The following is a 24,176-nucleotide window of genomic DNA, read 5'->3' as shown; positions in this document are numbered from 1 at the left end:
CAATGCTTTGGCCTTAGTCCCAAGCCTATTCCCATTTCAAAGATGAAGAAACTGAGTCCATAACGAAAGCTAGCATGTGCTCAAGAGCATGAAATACGGCACCAGCAGAACTGGGGTTGAGACCCAGGGTTGCTAGGAAGCAGAGCCGAGTTATAGGCTCCACTGGGCTGAGGAGGGCTAAGTTTTGCCCAACCGAAGTGACAGACAGATATGCCTGCAGGCCTCCCCCAACGTGTCACCTCTGGGAGCCTCTGCCCCGTTTCTGGCGTTGCCTAACTTTCTATCCAGGGAGCCTGTCTTTCCTTCTCCTATAGAGACAGCCAGGCCCCAGGCCCTTTCCTCTTTCCACCTCCTCGAAGATCAGTTCCAGGAGCCATTACCCAGGATCAGAGTTAGAAACTGAGCATAGATTCTATGACCCGAATTTGTCCTTTTTTGTTCCCCACCCTAAATCCCAAGCATCCAGAACAGCTCTCAGGAGACTAAGGAAATAGGAGCTCCTGACAGCACACTCTTTCCCTAATGCTCCACGGAGACCAAAGTCAGTTAGGATCATTGTGCCCATTTAGCAGATGGGACAGTCGAGGCTCCCACAGAGGCCGTGAGCTGCCCAAAGGCAACCTCATGATGATGATTGAGCCTGGCTTGGAATTCAGCTGGTTGGATTCATCCCTGCCCTCAGGGAGGGAGGGGAGAGCACAAAATACTTCCTCATGCCTCTGTGATAAGTGTGCGTGGATCTCATTTGAACCCCGTCTACATCAAAGTGCAAGTTTTTCCTGGTTAGGCTTTTAAAAAAATTGACTTTCAGGTTTTCAAAAGAAAATGCTCTGCTGACTTAGACATCAAGAGCTCACTTAAAACTTGGGGAATTGCACTATTAACATTTTTTCCTTTTTACTGGTCCTCCCCCAATCCTTACCCCTCTGGGTCGCTGGGGACAGAGCTGGGCACCTCCCAGCCCTCTGCTGGTAGGGACAGAGACTCTTCCCAGGGTTCCCAAGGAGCTCCTCCCCAGGACAATGGCACGGGCTGTGTTGAACTAGGGTTGGCAGACAGGACTGCCTTCCTTTGTTAGGAAAGAAGAGCAGACCCCTGCTGCAGGTTTGCAAGGTGTGGATGAAAGTGGGGGAGAAATTCCACAACCTCGGGCCACGAGACAATTGCAAGATGAGGAGGGAGCCCTGCGACATAAATAGGCCAGCACATTTGTTTATTTCTCCTTGCTAAAATCTCTGTGCAGTACCCACCCCCAATCCTTCAAAATGGAAAAAAAAAAATGTTAAAAATGATAAATTGGAGTTTTGTGCGTGTGTCTTGTTTTAAACCAATATGATCTCAATTCTTTTGTGGGCTTTGAAAGTCCGTGTGGGAATTCCCCCCTCGCTGTAAATACCCAGCGTCCGGGCCTTATGGCATGTGATCTGTAATAAACTTCAAAAGAACACCTTTGACATTTTAGATAACTTGCAAATGATGATGCAGAGAGATCTTTTGCCACTACAAAGAAAGAACAAAAGAACCGACATGAAAGAGAAATCAATAAACATATGGCAATTAATAAAACATTTTCTATGAATACCCTACAAAGAGTTTTACAACGGTATAAAAACCCAACAGTTGTTTCAATGTGGATTTAAGAAGTCTCAGCTGGCATATTAAGACATCCGTGCTGAGCAGCACACGGGAAGGCACAGAAACTCGGGGCCAAGGCTGGGCTTGTAAATCCATCGGAGGCGAAGGTACAGATCAGATGGCAAGATGGCCTGGAAAGGGGCCCAGGAACAGAGTGATGCATTCCACTTTCATGGCCTGAAAACATGAAGTGGAGAGGCGGGAGTCTTTTCAGCAGATGGGAACTGCCAGGGTCCAAACCCACTGGAAGCTGGGTCGGGGTCCCTCTGACCTCATCTCTGAGCCAAGCCCCAGGGGTGATCTCAGAGAAGGGTTCTGCAGCCCACCTGGAAACGCCCAGCTTCTCCCTGTCCAATCTCTGCCACCCCCAACTACGCCAGTTACAGGGTCAGGTTGTTAACCACCAGGGCACACATGCGCTGACAGTCAGAATGGAGCCAGCTCGGTGCCCTGACTGAGTGTTAGCCCTCTTCAATTCGCTGATTCTCCAACAGCCTCTGTGATGTTCCTTCCTTGCTCAGTCCTCAGCTGGATTCCTCTGCTGCTTCAGCTCACTGAGTGGCTTCTTTGGATCTCAGGAAACTGGACTGTTTCCTCTTTTAGCAGCAGAGACTGTGCCATCTATCCATTCTCTCTCCCAAACTTACTGGAAGTTCACAAATGTTAGAATGAGTCTTGGTCGTGTATTTTGGACGTGGTGGGGAGAAGATGGTGATCCTTTTTAAGATCAGAAAAGCTGGGGCTGCACTTCACTACTCAGGGCTTCTTCAGGGTCTTCTGGGCCTTTGTGCATTTAGAAGTTGCTGCCTGACAACTCCTGCCAAGCAAGCTGGGGGGAAGATTCCTTCCTGACGGGGCAGCACATCTCCCGGGTGTCTGTCACGCTTAGGTTGGTGGCTGGTTCTACTTTGGGAACCTCAGTGGATGACACTGTGACATACAGAGAGAAACAGACAGCCAAGGGAAGAAGAGGGGAGAGGAAGGCAAAGCAGATACATAGACATTCCTTTCTCCATGTGGCTCTTTCTCATGTAGAGAATCAGGTATGACTGCAGATCACGTGTGTGTGCATGTGTGTGTGCATGTGTATGTGTGTGTGTGTGTGTGCATATGTGTCATACATTATTGCCTGAAGAGAAACAGCTTGGTTGAACAGAAAGGCAGAATGGATTTGGTTGCTGGGTTCAAATGCTTTGCAACATTGGGTGACTTTTTAAAAACATCTGTGGGACTTAGGCTTCTCCTTTCTGTCACAGGTGCTAGACTCTTCTTAACAATGAAATCAATCATGTAATCATCATCAGTGGGTCCCAGAGCAGACCTTGATGTCCTGCAATCATGAGAGACATCAGCTTAATGTCTGACAGGAGCAATGGACAGTCCTTCCCTGCCAGGGGAAAGTGGCCAGGTTGGGCCTGGATCCTCTGGTCCTCGACTCCCTGCCCTCCAGTAGTAAATTTTCCTGCTCAATGCAGACTCTAAGCTGGAGGTTGCAGAGCTCCATGTACTGCCTGTCCCTCCCACTCTGTGCCCCTCATATCCTCCCCAACACGTTTCTGATCTGGAGAGCTCACTACTTACCTGCAGAGGCCAGCCTTTCTCTGATGGATTAAATGGTGAAAGGTCCCCTGCCACTGAGTGGAAATCTTTGTCCTTGTTGAGCACCTCTTAATCCTAGCCTTGTCTCAGAATCACCGAGACCAGCCAGAGCCTCTGGGAGGAGCTCATCACTCTGAGCTGCATCCCCAGACCTCTTTCATTTTTCATTTTGAGACAAGTTCTCACTTCTAGGCCAGGTTGGGCTCAGTCCCAGAGTGCTAGGATTACAGGCAGGTACCACCAAGCCCTACTCAGACAAGATATTTCTGAAACATCTCAGAATTCTAATTTGCAGATAGACAAGGTCTGGGTACCTCTAGGGGATACCCCAGGCCCACTCAGGTCCACTGGGCAAGGCAAGCTTTCTCTCTGAGATGATCCCAGCAGGCTCAGGATCGAGACTGGAACTGGGCACTGTGTATGATGACTGCTCAGCAAGTCTTACATGAGGGTTACTTCTGAGAGGCATTGCTTTGCTTCATGAATCTTCTGCCTCCAGCTTTCCTATTTCTGAGGACAGCTGTGAGACCACTCATCCCCAGACCCCACTGAAACCCAACTAAATCAGAATCCATGGTGTCAGGGCTTCAGAAATGGCATGTTTCCTGAGCTGGTTCTAAGAAGTCTCCATCACTTGTGAAGGTCTTTCCACATTAAAATCCAAGAAACAGTTCCATAGGGCCAGGAGTAATGGCTTTGAGGTCAAAGAAATCTTGGTTTAAATCTTAGCTTCACAATTTTTCATGACTTGGGATAAAAGTCACCTAGTATATCAGTTTTACCATCTGTAAAATGGGGCTAAGTGCATCTGTCCTTACCAGGCCATATGAAAATTGCAGGAGCTGGGGAGCATAAAACACAGGGCATGGGATACGGTGTACACTAAAGGCTCAGTAGAAGGGAGCACATAACAGCAACAACAAACAACACATAGGCACCGTCATCTTTATTGTCATAGTTCAGGTTTTCACTTTCCTTGCTCAGCTTGTTTGCCAAAAGCAAATTTGGCGAGGCTAGGGGGCGCTGCCCAGCACTCGAGGCTGGGGGCAAGGAACCAAGGTTTCGTACTGTCTTTTGGATCTGGATAACAGTGCTGGATTTGCGATCTTTGTGATCGAGTTTCAGTTCTGATTCCCAAGCAGCTTTCCATGAAACTCCAGCAGGCGGTGACTGTGCCGGTTGACTAAGCCCACAGGAGACCTAAGCTCCCCTTCCACATGGGCCTCATCCCGCTCCGTGCTGTCCAGCAACTTAGTAAGGGCGAGGCCTGGAGGGGCATCGTCTGTCCTCCAGAGTCACACCGAACTCATCGCTCACCGCACGTCTTCCCGCCTCAGAGGCCAGGTGGAGCTCTCCTGACCAGCCTTCCCCGCTCAGTGCCCTGATTGGACACCACAGTCCTCTCCATCTGCAGGCCGCATGCGCACAGCAAGCACCATATCTCTGAGCACCGGAGCATTGCACACCATGGCAGAGTTGGGCAGACCCATCCCAAGCTGGGGGAGCTCGTTCCCAAACCTGCTTATTTGCCTGATGGGCGTGTAGCTATAGTTTCATAAACGCGTCAAATACACCATGAACGGGTGAGACGGAAGAGTAAGACAAAGACTGAACCTTCTGAAAAGTGTCGGCAAAGACAATTTTTAGAAGAAAAGGTGTCGTCATGTTAGGAGAGGACCAAAGAACTACCAAAGGCTGTGAAAGTTATAAGTTTCAAGACAGGTTGTGCTTTCATAGTGCTCAGTGTGTTGTTTTTGTGACTTGGTTGCTAGCAGAAGGCCAGGAAAGCTGCAGATGTATGGAGAATCTTTGCAGAAAGAACTCAAAGAAGTTCTCTCCTGACGGGGGAGAGAGTGAGAAATCTTAGGTGGAATATTAGGGGTTTTCTTCATGTAAGTGTGGGTACCTGGGACTGTGGCTGGAGGAATCATACTCAGAGAAACGTTTTGGGTTGTGTGGAAAGATCATGGAATGCTCCTTCATCTATCATAGTTCAGTTAGAATAAAATACTTACAATAATAGGTAAGTAGATATTGTTTCTCATACCTAACTGTCATTTTTGGTTACTTGAAACTTTATCCAGGTAATCACTGAAGATGCTTTGGCTCTTCCTCTTCAGATCAGCAGGGTAAAGATTACTAACCCATTTCACAGGTGAGAATACTGAGATCAGGCAGCATGAAAAGACAGTCTTAAAGCTGATACAGTTTCCAGTTGAATCCAGCTGTTTTAGGGGTGTACATGGTCTGCAGAACCGTAAGATGGTTCCTAAGAGCCCTACCCACTGGTGTACATGCTCTGTCCAGGTCCCTCTCCTGAAGAACCCCTGCTTTACTCCTAGGATTCATTTTCTAAGCAGTTCAAGTTAACCAAATAGAGATAATTGTGGGTGGGCCTGGCTTAAACTAGTGAGGACATAAGTCAGAGAGACACCTCTCCTGCTGGACTTCAAAGAAGAGGAAAGATGCCTTGAGCTTGGGAGTTTCTGAATGAGTTTGGAATAGGGCCTTTGGGGATCACAGCAGACTCAACCGTGCTCGATGCCTTGATAGTCCTGTGAGGTCCCCGCAGCAGAAGTGGCGTGGCCAGATTCCAGAGTCACGGGAGCTGTGAGCCGGTCAGTGCGTGGTGTCAAGCTGCTGAATATGTGTAATTTGGTGTACAGCATGGCAGAAATCAGAGCCCTCAAAAGACCCCAAAATACCGCTGTGCTCCCTTTCCTTGGTGCCTGGGCATCCTACACCCACCCAGTGGGATGCTCTGGCGTTGGAGGAAAGATGGCTGTGCTGTCCCTGTGAAGACAGAGGTGACTTTCTACTTCTGCAGCCATGTCTTGGTTTTATTCCAGGGAAATTAATTTCCCATTTAAAATTCAATTTAAGTAAATTATTAGGAAGGAAACCTCCCACCCGCCCCCTTCCCGTTCCGAGGAAAGAGCACTTGCGTTCGCCTCTGCGTTTGAATTAAACATCAAGAAAGTGGCCTGTCATTAGTGTTACTTGGCGTGGAGCTTTTGTAAATTTCATACTCTGAAAGATCCTCCTCTGCTTAATAAGTTTACTTTTTCTAAGGTGTTCAGGCTCCTCATATCCCCTTTGCTCCAATGTGCCAACTCAGCCTCTAATTGCCGGCCCTGCTCAGCCCCTGGGCCCAGCTTTTAAAAATAAAAGTGCCTGAAGAGGAACCACTTGAAACCATTTATTAGCTGCTTTGGGTGTCTTCTCCCCCTCTGGGGAGACAGGCAGTCTCTGCTCTTTCTACCAGGGCTAAGGGCAGAGGCGGCTTTGATTTCGTGGCTCCCAGTTGCTAGCAGAAGGCCTGGCAAGTTGCAGATGTAGAGATTCTTTGCAGAAGGAAGGAAGAAGGAGGGGAGGAAGGAGCAAAGAGAAAGGATGAAAGAGGAGGGAAGGCAGGCATGGAGGGCCAAAGCAAGGAGGCAGGACGCTGGGACGAGGCATGCAGGCGGCAGCTGGACAGGCACACACAAAGCCCTCCTGGTCTCTGGACCCTTATCTCCAGTCTACCTGAAGGCCCTGCGGATCTCCTTGTCCCGTCTGTTGTGTAGTGGTTCTCACCGCTCCAGAGCGATTTCCCAGCTCAAGGCACGTGGCCAGGCCACAGTCAGGACAGGCAGGAACTACCAAGGCAGCTCTGCATGCGTGAGCCATGGACACCGATGCTGAATTCTGCAGCGTCCCTGCCAGTCTACAAGGAAACTGATTCCAGGTGTGTGCTGCAGTCCCGGGAAGGTCTCAGGGACGCTTGCTCTCTGCTCCTGCAGAAGACCTCAAGGTGCTGCCTGTCCTCTTCCGGTTCCTGCCTCCCTACCTCACCTCCTCATCACTCATCAAGCTCCAAGGAACACCCCCCAGAGAAGGGACGAGGCCCGCTTTCCTCAGCGTCCTCCTTTGGGAGGTGAGACCACACCTCACACCTGCTCACGGCTGTGGCACACAGTTAGCGTTCCACTTGTTCCCCTTGAGCTCAGACAAGGCTGCAGAATCCGTCTACCAGCAGGCTTGGGCAGCCACCATTGATCAACCCATGGACCTCACTCCCAAAACTCCATCCTTGGACATCATCTCATGATACAGTGATACAATGACCCTCCACCCACTGGGGAAAATACAACATATTTTATGATAACTGTCATTTATCATACAATGTAGAGCGTAAGAAAGCTGTAAAGTACAATGGTAGCTCAGAGGTACAGAGTCCCAGGCCCCTAACATGGAGCACTGTTGATATTTTACTGCAATTTATAAGATAGATATTTTCATCACCTTTTAAAATTTAAAAACTTAAGCACAGAAAGGCCAATTTACTTGTTGAGGATATCACGGCTCAACACTGATGGAGTCAGGTAGTTGCTAAACAATAACACCTCTGACAGGTAAATTACAAAAAAGCAATAGTCAAAATGAGGGGGCCATGCAGCCTGGACCATGGGACACACTGCTCCTCTGAGTGAGTTCAAAGGGCTGGGGTACAGAGTCTGTAGCCTCCGGCCCCTGGTGGCCACACTAATCCCAGGCCCTGTCACTCATCAGAGGCGAGGCTCACTGCAGTTGGTGCCCTGGGTGGCAGAGGCCCAGGGCTAGGAGAAAGTGCCCGAGTGCCTGGCTGCAAATGAGTCATTTCTGTGCATAGTCAAGCTGAGGGCCTCTTGTGGAAATAAGTCCCCTTGGCTGCTTACCGCTGCCTGCAAACAGGAGCGACAACATAGGTTTCTGTACCTTAGATCTCTCAACGCCTCTCTCTAATGCTGCTTACAAGGAGCCCATCCCTGGCTGCCCACATGGAGCAGATCCTACCCTGTAGGTCTGACAGCTGGAGCCTTGGCTCTGGGGTTCCCACAGACCCAGGGGCAGCATCAGAAGAAGGTGGACCTGGGCTCTGACCATTGCCCTCACATCACAGGCTTCCTGTGTGGCCACCAGAGGTGATCTTGGCCCTGACCTACTCCCAACTGTACTGATAACTGTCGTTACTAAGGCCTCCCTGTGCTAGGCTGTAGGCTAGGAGTCTCCTCCGTGTTCCTACATGAGTCAGGCAGATTGCACAGTGGTTAGAGCTTGCTTGGCTTCAGATTCCAGCCCTGTGGCAGCTGTGACTGAGAAGTCAGTCAGCCTCTTTGATCCTCAGGTTCCTCATCTCTACAGTGGGACCACTGATGGTCCTGCTTCAAAGGTGTCTCACTGAACAAGAGTGTGTGAGAAGCTATCTTTGTGGTTACTTTATTTGATTTTCATAGAAGCTTCTGGAGGCGTGGTTATTATCCCCATTCTCCAGAGGCTGAGACTGAGGCACTGAGAGGTGGCTGGGCTGGACCACTAAGCCTGCCCATGTCCTGTAGAAGCTGAGCAAGGCCTTCTTCCTTAGGAGCTCACGGTCCTCTGAGAGCTGAGGGAGCGAGCACATCTCACAGCGGGGAGCTGGTCTTATTTCTGCCTCCAGATCTCTGAGGCTGGGACTTCATTCTTTCCCTCTCAGGTCTCATTGGTGGTAAGGGTAGGTAGATGGTTGGAGTGGACAATAGCCATGAATCATTCCTGCTCAGAGACGGCCTGCTCCTCCTGGAGGTTTACCATGCCAGAGTTGGTCTAGCAACTTTCTTTGGCCTGTGTACCTGCACACCCAGCACTAGCATTCATGCATACAGTGCTTGCCTATGAATTCAGGATGGATCCACCCCCAACACCTTTTAGCCAGGAGCCTTTGGCAGTATACAACCTACACAACTGCACATGGCAGCTTTGCACACATCTGATGTTCCACCCTCAGTCACATCTTCCTTGAGTAAGCATGGTAGGTCCCTGGAGTGCCTACAATAAATCAAACATCCTGGTGGAAGTGATGGGCGCAGATCTGACCCTGCACCATGAGGCGTGTATTAGAATGAGGATGGGCTCAGACAGGGACTGAGGCAGGAAGTGGTGAGAGGAGACCCTCTTCTGCCCTCTGTGGGCCATTCTGTGTCTGGACCCAAGTTCTTAGCATGCAATCTGAAGGCCCTTCTCCTTCTCCTTCTCCCCACTGAGAAGAGGTCAACAGCCCTAGGCTTCCTCCCACCAGGCTCGGATGGGTCATGCCGCTGGGACCCACAGACTTATTTCCAAAGTTCATTCTAAGTTGTGGCCCTGGGGTCAGGGCATGAGCCATCAGCAGTGGAGAGTGGACAGAAAGTCTGGCCTTAGGCCATCCACAAACTGCTCTTGCTGGTTGACACAGTCTTTAGGGCTCTCACTGCAGGTGGGCACGGTCTCTGACCAATGACAAACCTGAGGGACACAGGGGTGAAATGGCTGGACAAAACCTGTGAGTCCCAGCACACTAGTTATCTTGAGAGTCCACAGGTACGGCTCTGAGATACAGTCAGTTTTCTGCCCCAGGGCATGGGCCAACCCTTTCTGTGGTAACCGCAGGCCCTGTGCACATCCTCTCTGAGGGACTTGAGTCAGGAAGGTCAGCCTAGACCCTTCACTGTTCCCACAATAACCCCCCTGTCTTGATCTCCCAGAGATGGAGATACTGTCTCCTCATTTTGGGAGAAGGGAACATGGCTTTGTTTCTGAAAGAGCACAGAAGTAGACAGAGACACAGAGTCATCCTGCTAGTGTATGGAAACACAGGTATATACAGCAGGAACTGTGATGGATATAGTGTTTGTCTCTCACTTTCATATCTGTCCTTCTGGGCCTAGTCTGTGATTCAGGGCCGTGGAGTCTGCAAAGCTCATTTCTCGCTCCCCTAATAAGCTCTTCCATAGGGAGCCAGTCGAGCTGAGCAGGAAGAAGGAATTGGCCCTTTCTTGTTGTCTGCTGAGGTTCCTGAAAGCAGTAACCCAGCGATACATCTTTACTCCACAGCTGTAAGTTCCTCTCAAAGCAGTGGGTCAACTCTGTTAGCAGTTTTCTCAATTCTTATAGAAGAAGCCTGACTGCTCCCTGAGGGACACCAACACCAGCTGGCATTCCCACATTCTAGGTCCTCAGCCCATAAAACACCTGCGTCACCCTCAGAGACACCAGTACCAGCCACATAGAGGCTCCTCAGCAGACATCTGAGAACCAGGTTCCTCCTCTAAGTGCCTAAATTTTAATAATTCTAATCCCTCTTATTATTTATGTCCACATTCATATATGCATAATTACTTAAAACTAAACAGGCATGCATAACCTCTCACATGCATATATGCACACACGTGTGTATATACCCATCACAGGCTTTTAAAACCTCACATAGCACAGGTGCATACCACACATATCATACATGCACATGAATGCACTGTGCACAAACACACATGCAGAAATTTACTTATATATGTACATACCTGTCACACATTGCGTATGCACACACATATGGGCATCATGCATGCACACCACACCGCACACAGATATGAGCACATAAGAATGTACACCTTTCATGTGCCATCTACAAGTCTGAATATGCTGAATAGGCAGGTAGAACCACACATATTTACATATATACTCATGTACATCACACATAAACACGCATGCATCTCCTAGGCAGGTCCACAGGAATGTGTAACGCCTCACCTGTACACATCCGCACGTAATGTGTGCATGCACAAATGCACCAAATATGAATGCACCTGCGTGTATGGCAATAACCCGTGCATATTTGTAATTGCACATTCATGTATGCGGAATTGCACACATTCACATGTACACAAATCCTACATGTGCACACACACCATAGCACATAACCACGCAAGGACACTGTGCCCACACGAGTGGCCAGCGTATGTGCATGGAGCCACACGCACGCGTCACATGTGCACATATGTATCTCTCACGCACTCGTGCGGGCTGCCTCACCACCCCCAGCACGCATGCCACAGGCGCACGCGCGCACAGCCTGCTGCCCTCAGTCTGGCGCTGCTGCCCCGCCGGGCCGCCCGTAATTGCTCTCAGCCCCGGAGTCTGGCAAAACGCTCTTGCGGGGCGTGGACTGCGGCCCCTGATTAATGCCAGCTTTTCCCGCGCCCCCAGCGCCGAGGCTCCTGCACTGCGGCGCGGCCGGCCCATCCCGGGCCCCGCTGTAATCAAAAGGCCGCTCTGCGCGCCGGGCACCTGTTTGCGGGCTGCGCCCGGCCCGCGCCGCGTTTTATCTGCGCGCGGTGAATAATTCATGGCCGTGGCTGCTTTGCAGTCAAACGCGCGCGCTCTGTCCGGCGCCGCCGCCGCCGCCCGCCGGCCGCTGTGATTTATTATTTACTACGCGGCCGCGCCGTGTAAGGTGAGCATTGTGGCTGCTCGCAGAACTGTTACAATCTGGCCTCGTTAGTGGCCTTTCTTGCTGCCTCTCCAAACAGCAGCCCCGCTTATTGATTTTCCCGCGGAACCTCTGCCATGAAATCCCACCGCTGCTGCTCTCAAAGCGGCTGCTATAAAGCCAGGCTTGGCCCTTCTTCTCCAGAACAAGAACGCGTGTTTGGATGCGCTGGCGCCTTTCATCCATTGTGTCTCCCGCGCTGCCGCGGCGTCCCCCATTAGCGCGTCCCCACCCGGTTCCCTCCTTCCCTGGCGGCGACGCGCACCTCGGCGGCGGCGGCGCAGGAGCTCCGGGCTTCCTCCAATGGCGACGGCGGCCCTTGGGGGAGCCGGGCGCTTTCATGGTGGCGGTGATGACAGAGCCAGGCTGGGGACAAAAGTTTTCCTGCCTTGGAAGTTTTCAAACACACAGAGGCTGATCTCGGTAGAGGGTGGGCTGGCTTTTGCGTTACTCTCCCTGCTGTGGGGAAGAGAGGTCTCCCAGGACCCCGAAAGGAGGCAGAGAAGGGAGGCAGGTGGTGGTGGGTGCCCACTGTGCGCCAAGCTCTCTGCCTGGGAATTTCAGGTTCAGTGAATCCCCACAAGACTCCGCGGACTAGGGGATGAGACTGAAGTTTGTGAGCTGGTACAGTTCCCCAGCTGGCAGGAGGAGGCTTTGGGTTTGCACCCAACGCTCAAGGACCCCACATCTTGCTTTTTTCTAAAGCCACTTTGTGCTTGCGCAGGGTAGTATCAGCGCTGAACCTCGCTGTGGGCTGAGGTGACACTGACGTGTGTCCAGGGTCCTCGGCATGAACACCTAGTTTTCCAGGCTTAAGGAAGGCACTCTGTCATTGGGAGAGTCTGTTCCAGGCATAAGTGCTCTTCCTCCATCGCCACCAGGCCGGAAGTTGTCCTTGGCACGTACCTTTACAGAAGAGGTCACGGTTGTAAGTAGGCTGCGATGGTCCTATGGTGACCCATTTGGAAGGTTCTGCAGGGAGTTCAGAACAGGTCTGCATTTCCTTGAGCAAGTATTTCTGCTTTGCAGCTTGGCGGAGGACATACCCTTGGCAGGGCACCCAGAATCCAGCTGGGGTTCCTGAAGAGCGATCCCTCTGGGATCCTGGACAAATCTGGCCCACTGATTGGAAAGGATGCTTGGACATTCCCCTCCTTCCCTTTAATCTGCTCCTTGGCAATAATGGGTCTCTTAAAAGCTGTTCTACAGTCAGTGCGGATGGGGCCAGGAACCTGCAGAAGGTGGGGGAGCCACACAGGCTGCATCCTGGGCTCTCCTGTGCAGGTCCCAGAGCAGCCCGCAAGAAAAAGCACAGCCCATGGTGTCCCTTCCTACAAGGCCACGCTCCTGTCCTGCACACAAAGCTCTCCAAGTCAGGGCTATAGCTTTGCTTCATTTTTACTGTCACTGATAGGGCTTCTGCCAACACCAAGGCAGTGATCAAGGTGCTTGGGAACATGGTCCTAATCAAAAAAGACAAAAAACCCTCCATCCTCATAGACGTGCCACACTGCTGAGAAACCAATCATTCAAAATAAATGAATAAATAAATAAATGTTATTTGGCACAGAGCTCTCAGAGCTATGGGAACTGCTTCCAGGCCTCCTGTGCCTTGCTGTGAGTCCAGGGAGGCCAGATGTCACAGTCCATGGCTCAGTGTCGCTGCCCCGGCCTCCAGTCGGAGGCACTGACCGGAGGCTGTATGTGATGGGAAGAGAGGCCAGTGTGCTTCTGCCCTGCCACGGAGTCCTCCACTACTTGGCTCTTTCTGGGCTCTGGCACCAGCCCCATTGCCTTGCCTAAGCATGGGAACAGCTTGAGGGTCTCAGCATCCCTTTCTGGTCCCTGAGCCCAGCCCATAGCAGGTAAATAGTGCCTCGTGGAAGTGTCTCCTGTTTCCTCCCAAGAGCTCTGCGATAACAAACAGATAATATGAAGAGCAAAGCAAAGAAAAAGGGTAGGGGTGCGAGGATGTGGTTTTGGGTAGGGCGGTTAGGGATCGTTTCTTTGGCAAGAAGACTTTTAAACAGTGAAAGGAAGAAAACAAGAAACTAACCATGGCAGTGTCTGAGATCAAGTGGCTGAGGCAGGACAGCCAGGCCCCAAAGTGAGTACTGCTTAGAGTGCTGAAGAAAAAGTAAGACAGGCCTGCAGACAGGGCTAAGCTCATTACCACCCTTTGTTGGGTCAGGAAACTGAGGTTTGATGGAAGAAGCTGGCTTTTGGTCACACAGGGAATGTTGTGTGTCTTTTCCCCAGAATGGGCACTGTTCTGAGAGGTCCTGGATTGAGGCTGGAACACCAAGGGGGATGCTGGGAAAGGCATCTCCCTTGGGTCTTGACAATAGTTGTTTTGTCTAGTTGATTTGTGATGGGCCTGGATGTGGACTTCCTAATCCCGGCACCTCTGACTATATCACCTTATCAAAGAAGAGGTTTTGCAGACCCTGGAGGCAGGAGAGTAGCCGACTCATATAGGTGGGCCCAGTGAGGTCATCACAGGCGTCCCTTAAAGATGGTCCCGGAGGGAGACACAGCACAGAAGAGGAAGAAGGCAAACTGCAGGCAAAAGACCGAGAGTGAAGGCCAAGGGGGGCGGGTGGCTTCCAGGAGCTGGAGGAGCACTGGCATGACGCCTGACCTGTAGCTTGGAGAAACAAGCTAGTGTGGGCTTCTTCTGGTCTCCAGGGAGTAGGAGAACTCCATGTAGGTTTAGGCCGCTGAGTACTCTGCAAGTTGTTACAGAAGCCACTGGATGTGCAGTCACGCCTCTCCGCAGCTCAGACTCTTCCTTGGCTTCCCACAGCAGCACCAAAGCCAAGCTGTTCTCCAGGCCCAGCGTGACGCTTCTCCATTTCTCCCTCTCTCAGGTCCCCGTCTGCCCCCCACCATCCCAGCCACAGGGCCTCATGCACCCCAGGCACGTCTTGTCATCCAGGCCTTTGTGTGGGCTGTCCCTGCCTGCAAGCACTTCTCTAAATGTGCTGATGGATGTCACTTTCCCAACAAGGTTTTTCTGGGATCTTAACCAGCTTTTTCTCTTTTACATCCTACTGTACCACACCTGTTATGATTTACGTTTTTTTTAAAAAATTCATTTTGGAAGTAGTAAAAATGCAACAGCACAAGACAGAACAAAGCCAATTGAGACAATGTGGTGAAACTGTATACAGAACTTCACAACAGGATACTGGGATGGTGGTAATAGGTACTATGGTATATCTCGTTAACTTCACAATAGTTGTCCAGTCAATTAGGTATAGCAAAATCAAACCAAAAACAGGACATTATAGAACCAATTGAGAATACTGAATAGAGCAAAAGAAACATAACAAAACAGTGAAAACAACCTTTGCCTTCCAACAGAAGATAGAAGGAAATCCCCCATATTTGCTATACTACAAATGGTCATCCTCCCAAGAGACGCTGAGACATCTAACCCCAGTAGCTGGGGGTGGGTGGGAGTGGGAGGGGTGTTTGATTTTCAGCCCCTGTGCCGGTAGGCTCACAGGAACCAGTGGTTCTTCTCCTAGCCCTCACAGGGGGCACTTACCAAAGGGCAGGCAAATAAGCTGTCTAAGTCCCACCATGGCCAGTCGGGTGTGCTGGTTCTCCTCCTGGCCCTCGCCAGTGGTGCTTCTGCTGTGATTTACTTATACCTTTTGTTTCTTACCTGTTTCTCCCACTAAAATGTAAGCTCCATGAGCACAGCAATATTTTTTTTGTTTGATTCAACTCTGTTTTCCTAATACCAAGGCTGTGCACATAACAGATGCTCAATAAACATGGGGTTGATAGGTGGAGAATGACGTTCTCCTTCTGAAAGTGTCCAGTTCACTAATTGCTCTCTGGAAAGCCCAGAAAAGTGAAGCCGTGACTGCTCTCCCAACTCCCTTTGGCATGTAGAATAAGTGGGTGTGACATCCTTGACCCGTGATGACTAGAGAACACCTGAGTCTTGGGTCATTCAGCTGATAGCACAGCATTTAGTATTGAAGACCAAGAGAGACTTGAGGTCACAGCTCAGTTGCTGTCTGGACAGGCGGGCCACAACTCCATGGAGGGGAGGCAGTGATCACCCAGGGGTCCTCCCACTACTGTGAGGTGGGAGATCCTCTCCCAGTCCTGTGGGTCCTGGGGTAGACATAGTGTGCCCTGACTCAGTGCTGGGTCCAGGGGACAGTTGAGCAACCCCTGCCCAGCATTATCGTTTATTCCCAAGCACACACTGTGCAATCACCTCATCTTGGGTGAGGTCACCTCATCTTGGGTGAGGTCACCTCATCTTGGGTGAGGTCAGTGGCTGGACCTGGGTTCTCCCTTACAATGTTAGTAACATTTTACCGTAAATAATGCCTTGCAGTGGGGCTTGTCTGCACCTTGCAGGAGGCTTGTCTGTATCCCTTGTCTCTACTTAATAGATGCTGGAAGCATCACTCTCAACTGTGGTACCCCAAATGCCTTGTGTCCTGAGGTAAAGGTGAGGGATCCATGGAGGTGAGAACCACTAAGCAGAACCCTTAGGTACCAGTCCTTGTGGGGCTTGTGGTCCAGTACAGGAGCCAATGAAAATAGCAGCCAATGATAATACAGCATGCCAATTTTAACTTGGAGAAAGTGCAGCCTTGTCTAGGGCTGGTCTAGACTCTGCTCATGTTTCTAGTGGGCAGCCCTGGATCTGTAGAAGCTTTATGTTTTCTCAAACTATGATATAGGTCTGATGGCTGCTGCTTGAGGTTCTCATTCATGGGATCTGTTGATGACCCCAAAGAATATGTCTTCTCTCTCAGACACAGAAGATTGTATTTCGCAGGCCCCTAAGTATCTTCCCAGTGATCTTCGTCCCTGCATGAACTCGGAGGCTTAGAGATCTTCGTCATCATCTGACATTATCACCCTGCCGCAGATCCTAACCAGGGCCCCTGTGAGGAAGGATTTGCTTGTGGTCACACAGCATTCACAACACTGATGAGGCAAAAGTCAGTGTCTTGTTCTGTATTCACACTCCTCATTTCTCTACCACAATTTGCATGTTTTTCTCCGCCCCAGAATATACCAGAATGTGTGCAGAGGGCCGGGGACTGTGTGTTGTTGCCAGAGTTCCTGTTCCACGCCTCTGCTCCGTTCTAGAGAAACAGGCCTCCACCATGGAGCCCAGGCTCACGGGCTTTCAGACACTGTTGACTTTCATGTTGAGTCTGAAACTCTAAATTAAAAGGATCAACTATTGGACAAGAAATGCAATCTTTTAAAAAGGCAGATATTAACTCTCCTGACAGCTGAAAATGTAAGAGAAAGTAAATCAGCCCACTATAACATATGACTCAAGTGTAATATTTTCAAAGTCATAAAAATGTGAATATTGAACGTTCTTTTAACCAAATCTATATTGAGAGAATGGGGGAAGGAAAGGGGAGTGGTGATGGAAGAGAGGTAGGCCACAGAGATTCCTTGAAATGAATACATGCAAAAACATAGCCCAAAATGGAGTGTCAGGAACTAGATTTATGCCCCAACTAGAACAGGGGTAACACTGGGCAGAGTAGTTGAGGCAGCGGTTTTTGAGGCTGCTGCACATGTGATCATGAAGACATTGAGCCCTGGAGCCGGGAATCAAAATAGATCTGCAATTTCGCTCACTTATTGTCTTGAGAGGGTTTCTGGCCACAGCACAGGAAGAAAGCACTCAAAGTCTTGGGGATCCTGAGTTGGAGAGATACATAAAAAGTCCAGCTTAACAGGGGAACTGCAGTACACAGGGAAGAGTGTGGGAGGAGAGGAGCTGTGAGCAGATGTGCAGAAAGTCCCCGAGTGCTGATGGGCACACGGCGTGTGGGAGAGAACCACCAAAGGAAGGAATCATGGGCCGAGGATCACCTAAGGCTGGGCAAGACGCTTTCTCTGAGCCAGAGTAGAAAAGTCTCGTAACTTACGGGATTCTGAGTAGGCCCTTTGGAAGAGCCTCACCTCCATAACAGGAAGAATTAACCTAGACTAAGTACTACCCTGTCCTGCCAGAGACAAAGTACATTTCATAGTCATAGCTGGATCAGTTTCTCAAGAAGACCTGGTGATCTTAAATGTATGTACTTAATAGCAGATTTTAAAAAAGAAAGAAAAAAAGAAAGCAAAATCTGAACTGCGAGGAGAGATAGAAAATTCACAGTTACATTTGTAAATTGTAATGCCTCTCCCTCTAATATTAATAGGAGTATACAGAAAGCCACCTAGGCTGTGTAAGGTTCATGCAGCTGTAGGAATCAACTTGGTGGAATTTCTAGAATACTTCCCCTAACAAGAGCAGCACACACTCTTCACCGGTGCACATGGACGTTTAGCAGGATAACCCATTTTCTGGGCCGTCAAACAAGTCTTAGTGCACCTAAAATTTATAAAATATGTTCTCTGACCCTATGAACATTAGAAGCTCATAGGAATAATATCTGGAAAACTACCAGTTCTAAATAACCCATGGACCAAAGAAGAAATCGAAGGAAAATTAGAAACGCTTTTAAATAAACGCACAAGAAAAGGCAAAATATAAAAACGTGTGATGCATTTAAAACAACATATAGGAAAATGTATAGTAAAAGGAATAATCACGTCAAATCAATGACTTAACATCCCTGTAAGAACTAGAAAAAATTTAAAGAACAAATTAAACTCAAAGTAAGTAGGAAAAAAACCTTCAGAATTAAATAACAAAGTAAAAATAATGAAACAGGAAACAGAATAACAGAGAGAAAGCCAGTTCTTTGAGATGGTAGCCAAATGGAGTTTGTTTCAAAAATGCAAAGTTAATTCAGTATTTGAGCAGTCAATGCAACCATACGAACAAATTGTTTAAAAATGTAAGTATTCATTAGATACAGGCAAAATATTTAAAATCATATATTGTTTGATTTTAACATACACAATGCATACCACAAATCATGAAGGGGAGAAAGCTTTCTAAACTTGATAAAGCCTTGTATGAAAACCAGCAGCTAACACTAAATAGTGAAAGATGAATAAGAACAAAACCAAAATGTGCTCTCTTTTTTATTTGTATTTAGTATTGTCCTAGATGTTCTAGCCAGTGTGATAAAGCAAGAAAAACCACTGAAAAGTGTCCAGATTGGAAAGAAAGAAAGAGAGAAAACTGTCACACATTGCATGATTGTCCATGTAGAAAGTCCAGTGGCATCTGTGGGAAGGGGAGTGTAAGAAAGTTACAGCATTCAAGATTAGTGTAGCAATATAAATTGCATTTCTTTATAACAGTGATGGTGAATCTTTCAGAGACAAGTGCTCAAACGGCAACTCAGAACTCACTTATTTATCACACAGTGCCAATTATACCTGAATATTGAGGCTTTACTTTAGAAAAAAAATCTCATATATTAGTATCTTTTGACTTAAAAGAAAAATAACATGCCTACCTTAGGTTTGCCACCGTTGCCCTATATGATCCATGCATACTTGAAAACTGAAGTAAAATATATCATGCACCAGAATGTGAAATATGTAAGGATAAATCTGAACAAAATATATGCAAGATATGTGCACTGAAAATTATACAAAATGACGAAAGGTAAATAAATGGAGACAGATATCATTCATGAATCAGAAAATTTAGTGTCATTAAAATATTATTTGTGCCAAATTGAACTTTCAATTCAGTGCAAGCCTCAGTGGAAAAGCAAGCTTCTTTGTAGAAACCGACAAACTCATTCTAAAAACTCATGTAGAAATTCAAAGGACCCGAAAGAGCCAAAACACTTTTGAAAATGAAGATCAAAGTTGGAAGACTAATACCACCTTATGTCAACTAATCAATATAGTATTCAGTATGTTAATCAATACAGCATGGTATTGGTCTTCAGGCAGACAAATAGGTCAATGAACAGCAGGGATTGTGTAAATGGGCACACACGTACAAGAGGTGATAAAAACACAGTAAATGTTCAAGATATGTTGCCAAGAGCAATGAGATAAATGGGTTTGAAGAGGGGAAATATTTTGGATATTTTGAGGGGGATTAATGACAATGAAACTTTTATTATAATATTTTAAAAATTTAAACCTTCACTACAATATTTGATCATACCTAATACATGGACAAACAACTCTTTAAAAAGAGGCATAAAAAGAACTTAATGAAGAAGAGATAATCTTTTAGATAAAAAGTAGCAAAATAATTTGATATCTATAGGAAAAAAAATAAGCCTGGATTCATATTTTCCTGAATAGTGAACCATAGTTCTCAAAATAGATCATAGACTTAAAACATAAAATTTAAAAATATAAAATTCAAAGGAGAAAGCAAACTTTGGGTTATCTAAAGATTTCTTAGAAAAGACATCAAAAGCATGTTCTATAAAAGATAAAAGTTGATCAATTACACATTATAAAATTTAAGGAGTTTTGCTCTTTGAAAGGCACTGGACAGAATTAAAAGCAAATCATAAACCATGGGAAATGTTTGCAAGCTATATACCTGAGAATGGGCTTCTATCTGCAATACATACATAATGCTCAAAATTTGATAATCATAAAGCAAACAACTTAATGAAAACATGGGCCAAAGATTTGAACAGACACTTCGTCATAGAAGATGCAGAGGTGGTCACATAACATGTTCATCATTTGTCATGAGACAAATGCGGTTAGCACCACCCTAAGCAAGATGGCTCCAAGTCAAAAGACTGACCATACCAACTGCTGGTGACAGTGTGAAGAACGTGAACTCTTACACAGAGCTGGTGGACATGCAAAAGGGTACAACCACTTGGAAGCCCATTTGGCAGTCTCAGCACAAAGTTACAGACACACTCATCATGTGACTGAATCACTGCAGTTCTAGCTATTTACCTAACAGAAATGAGAGCATAGGTCCCACAAGGACTTGTACATGAATGTTCACAGCAGCTTCAATAGCTAAAAACTGGAAGCTGTCTAAATGTCCATTATTTGAAGAGATAAGCAGATGCACCTCCATACAGTGGTATATGAGTCAGCAGGAAAACAATGAGCTACTTACCACAGCGACGTGGACAAATCTCAAAATAATTATGTAAAATGACACAGGCCAAATGAGAAGAGTATTTGAATACAATTTTAGACAGTGCAAATACATTAACAATGCCAGAAAGGCAAGCTTGCTTTCTTGAGGGTAGTGGGGAGTCCCAGTGCGGGGTAGAGGGAAAGATCACCCAGAAACAGATGGAAATTTTGGTGGGATGGTGGACGTGTCTGCCAGTTTAACTGTGGTGACGGTTTCATGGTTTCATGAGGATGGTGTATGTCACAATTTATCGATTGTGAAAAATTTGTCACAGTTTATAAAAATACAAATTTATATTTTAAGTATATACAGTTCATCATGTGTCAGTTACACCCTAATAAATCTGTGAAGTTTAAACAGTGTGTTACATAGAAACTCAGTAAATAGTACATGGCAGAGCTTTAACCGTGGGAAATGGATGTTTTCGGGGGTGGGAATCGTAGACCAAGTAGGTGAGGGGGGCAGAGGACTCCTGCTCTCCTTAACTTTTGTGAACACCTGCGTTTATTATTTTGATCTTTTTTTCTGTCTCACACAATGTGCAGATCCTCATGCAGCCCTACCTTTCAGAAGACGGCTGGCAAAGTGAGCCTGTCACCTCCACGGACTTAGACCATCTCTCTACCCGGCTTTCGGCAGCGAGCTCAGGACAGAGGCCCGGATGTTCAGACTCCCTCCCTCCCTCCTTCCCTCCTTCCCTCCCTCCCTCTCTCCCTCCCTCCCTCCCTCCCTCCCTCCCTTCCTCCCTTCCTTCCTTCCTGATAGATTCAGGGAAGGCCACATGACTCACTGGCCTGCTGCTGAGGACTTGGTGGATAAAGCCCTCTGAGCAGATGCTCAGTCAGGTTTGGCACCCAGCAAACACCCACTGTTGTCATGAACCCAGGCACCCACGAGAACCAGAAGTCCTCACGCAGGCTTTGTGCCTGGTGATCGTGGGCAAGTTTCCCCTCCTTGAGCCACCTGTGGAATGGACAGGAGGACTGAATGGGCTGAAGTGCTTTGAGGAGGGCCTGTCACAGAGGAAAGGTTCACCAATGTGGTGGCTTTTTTGTCATGAGCCTTTTGCCTGGGGTTAGGCAAAGAAATGAGAAGCCGTTTTCTCCCTCTCTTGTGCCCCTTTCCTGCCTGTCCTTCCACACTCACACTTTAGTGTTGAGATTCCTTGATTTAGGGCTCAGGAAACATGACATGGTAGAAAGGCTGTGGAATTTAAGGGACTGTGTGATCTTTTGCAACTGATTTAACCTCTCTGAGGCTACTCTTTCCAGGGCACACGACAACATCACTTACACCAGGAAGTTGTTTTCAGAATTAAGTGAAGTAATAGGTGAAAAAAATTTCCAGCACCAGTAGGCATTCAACAAACACTAGTTTCCCTCAAGCCCTCTTCTGATTCTCCACCCTCCCCAAGGAAAGTAACCAAACCTGATTCCACAGTGTAAGCCCTGGTCTGTGGTGGATGCCCAGGCAGTGGTTTCCAGGTGAGTTACTCAGCTGAGTGAACAAGCCATCCTGTCACTCCCTGGCAGGCCTGCCCGGACGGCTGACATATATATTATAGATGCTTTCATCCCGATAAATATTTCAATGCAAATAAATAAAGCATGCTATGCGCTTCTCGAATCGCTCTTTGCAGTTCACTGCACTGTCCAAAGTCAAGGTGTCCCCCAGGATCCTTCCCTGGCCCTCATGGGACCCCGCGTGTGCTAACATGGGGTGGAAGGCAAGAGCTGGGCTGGTTCCTTGCAGAGGGAACGTACCTTCTCACACTGAGGATCTGAGCTTCTGTTTATAGGGGTCTGCACTCAGGTGACGTCCACCCAGCTCGTCATTCCAAATGACCCTGGATTGGTGACAGCGACATGTACTCCACATGTCCAGCCTTGCCTGGACCAGGAAGAGTGGTACCTGACGATGTCTTCAAAGAAGGAGCTGGTTAGGTCAGACGGTGAACCCAGATGCTGGCTTCCAGAATAATTTACCTCCATTCCATCACTCTGCTCCAGGTGAAACGGTCAGAACTGGGTTGCTGTATGACTCACTAATTCCTTCATTCATTCATAAATTCAATGAGGGATCTCAGGCATTTTTGAGAATCTTTAATGTGGCAGGGCCGAAACACAGTGATGATGAAAGAGAAGATCCCTTTGTGGCAGGCACAGGTCTCAGATGGCCTTGATAAAGTCCGAATGTGGTTTTTCTCCTAAGTTCACATGTCAGAAGCTGTGTGCTCCGGGTGCCCCGGGGTGTTCCACCTCCCACAGGTGGAGGTCAGAGGGAAGCCTTGGGGTCAGTAGAGGTGTGCCCTTAGAAGGGATGGGGGACTCCTGTCTCTTTGGTATCTCCTCTTCTGGATGATGTGGCGCAGCCTAGGGAGTCCTCCCTGGAATTGAGCTGATGCTGGCTCCGCGTCCTTGAACCTCCGACCTCCTACACTGTGAGTAAGTAAATCTCTTTCCTTCATAAAAGCCTGCCTCAAGTCCTTCATCATAGTAGCAAAAAGGGAACTAACATAGCCCCTGAGATTTCTTCCTATAGTGTCCATGTCTTATAAAATCCCCTTCCTTTTATTATGGGCAGGACTTTGAAATCTAATGGAACTTAAACCTGTGATTGTGTGTCCTTATATGGCAAAAGGGAAGGGATTTTACAGAAATAACTTTTTGAATCAGTTGATTTTGAATTCAGCAAAAAGTTCATCTTGGGTGGGCCTGGCCTAATCAGGTGAAAGAACAGAGACTGAGATTTTCTCTTTCAATTTCTTTTGTGCAGCAGAAATCAGCATCCATGGAGAGGAGAAATCTGCACAAAGGTCATGTGGCAGATGGCACCCCAGAACTGAAACTGTGAGTGCCACAGTGGAGCAAGCTGAGAGCTACAGGAAGCATAATGAATTCCACCAGCAACCACAGTATCCCTGAGTCCAGCTGACACCATGACTGCAGCTTCCTGAGACTAGAAGCTGTGGGCCCAGACTCCTGAGGCAGGGAAACTGTGACAGAGGAAGTACCTGTTATTCTAAGCTTAATGGCTTGTCATGATTTTAAGATGAATGATATGGCATGAATGCGTCTCTCTCCTTCTCACAGCCCAGTGGGGAGACAGATGACTCCAGCCTAGTACAGCTGGGTGGTCATGAGGGGAAGAGGAGGTGAGGGAGCATGAGACAGGAGACCTGGCTGAGGAGCAGGGGGGACTAGCGTGGCTTGGGGGAGGGAGAGAGGAAGAGAAGTGCTCGGGATGGATGGAAAGGCTCTGAAGAAGGCTGAGCATCGAGCATCGAGCATCGAGCTGACAGGCAGGAGGGATGGAGAGGGGCCAGAGACACTGGAAGAGTCTTCGGTGGCCGTGCTCAGCGATGAGGCCTTGTCCCTGCAGGGTGAGGGCGGTGATACGCTCAGGCTGAGCCTTGGGAAGATGATCCTGACTCGGGGTGGGAGGGGAAGGGAGTCCCTGGGACAAGTGGAGGCTGTGCGGGTCCCAGAGGCTCAGCAAATGGTGACACTGATTGGGTGGCTGAGGCAGCTGGGATGTGGACTCTGGGGACTTGCCAAGTGGCAGATGCCCAGCCCAGAAGGTGCCTCAGTGCTTCCC

The sequence above is a fragment of the Cavia porcellus genome, unplaced genomic scaffold, assembly GCF_034190915.1.
Source record: "Cavia porcellus strain 051 isolate PalLab524CR breed Dunkin Hartley unplaced genomic scaffold, mCavPor4.1 scaffold_4, whole genome shotgun sequence".
NCBI lineage: Eukaryota > Metazoa > Chordata > Mammalia > Rodentia > Caviidae > Cavia > Cavia porcellus.
The sequence above is the reverse complement of the archived record's forward strand: the minus strand, read 5'-3'. Positions refer to the sequence as shown.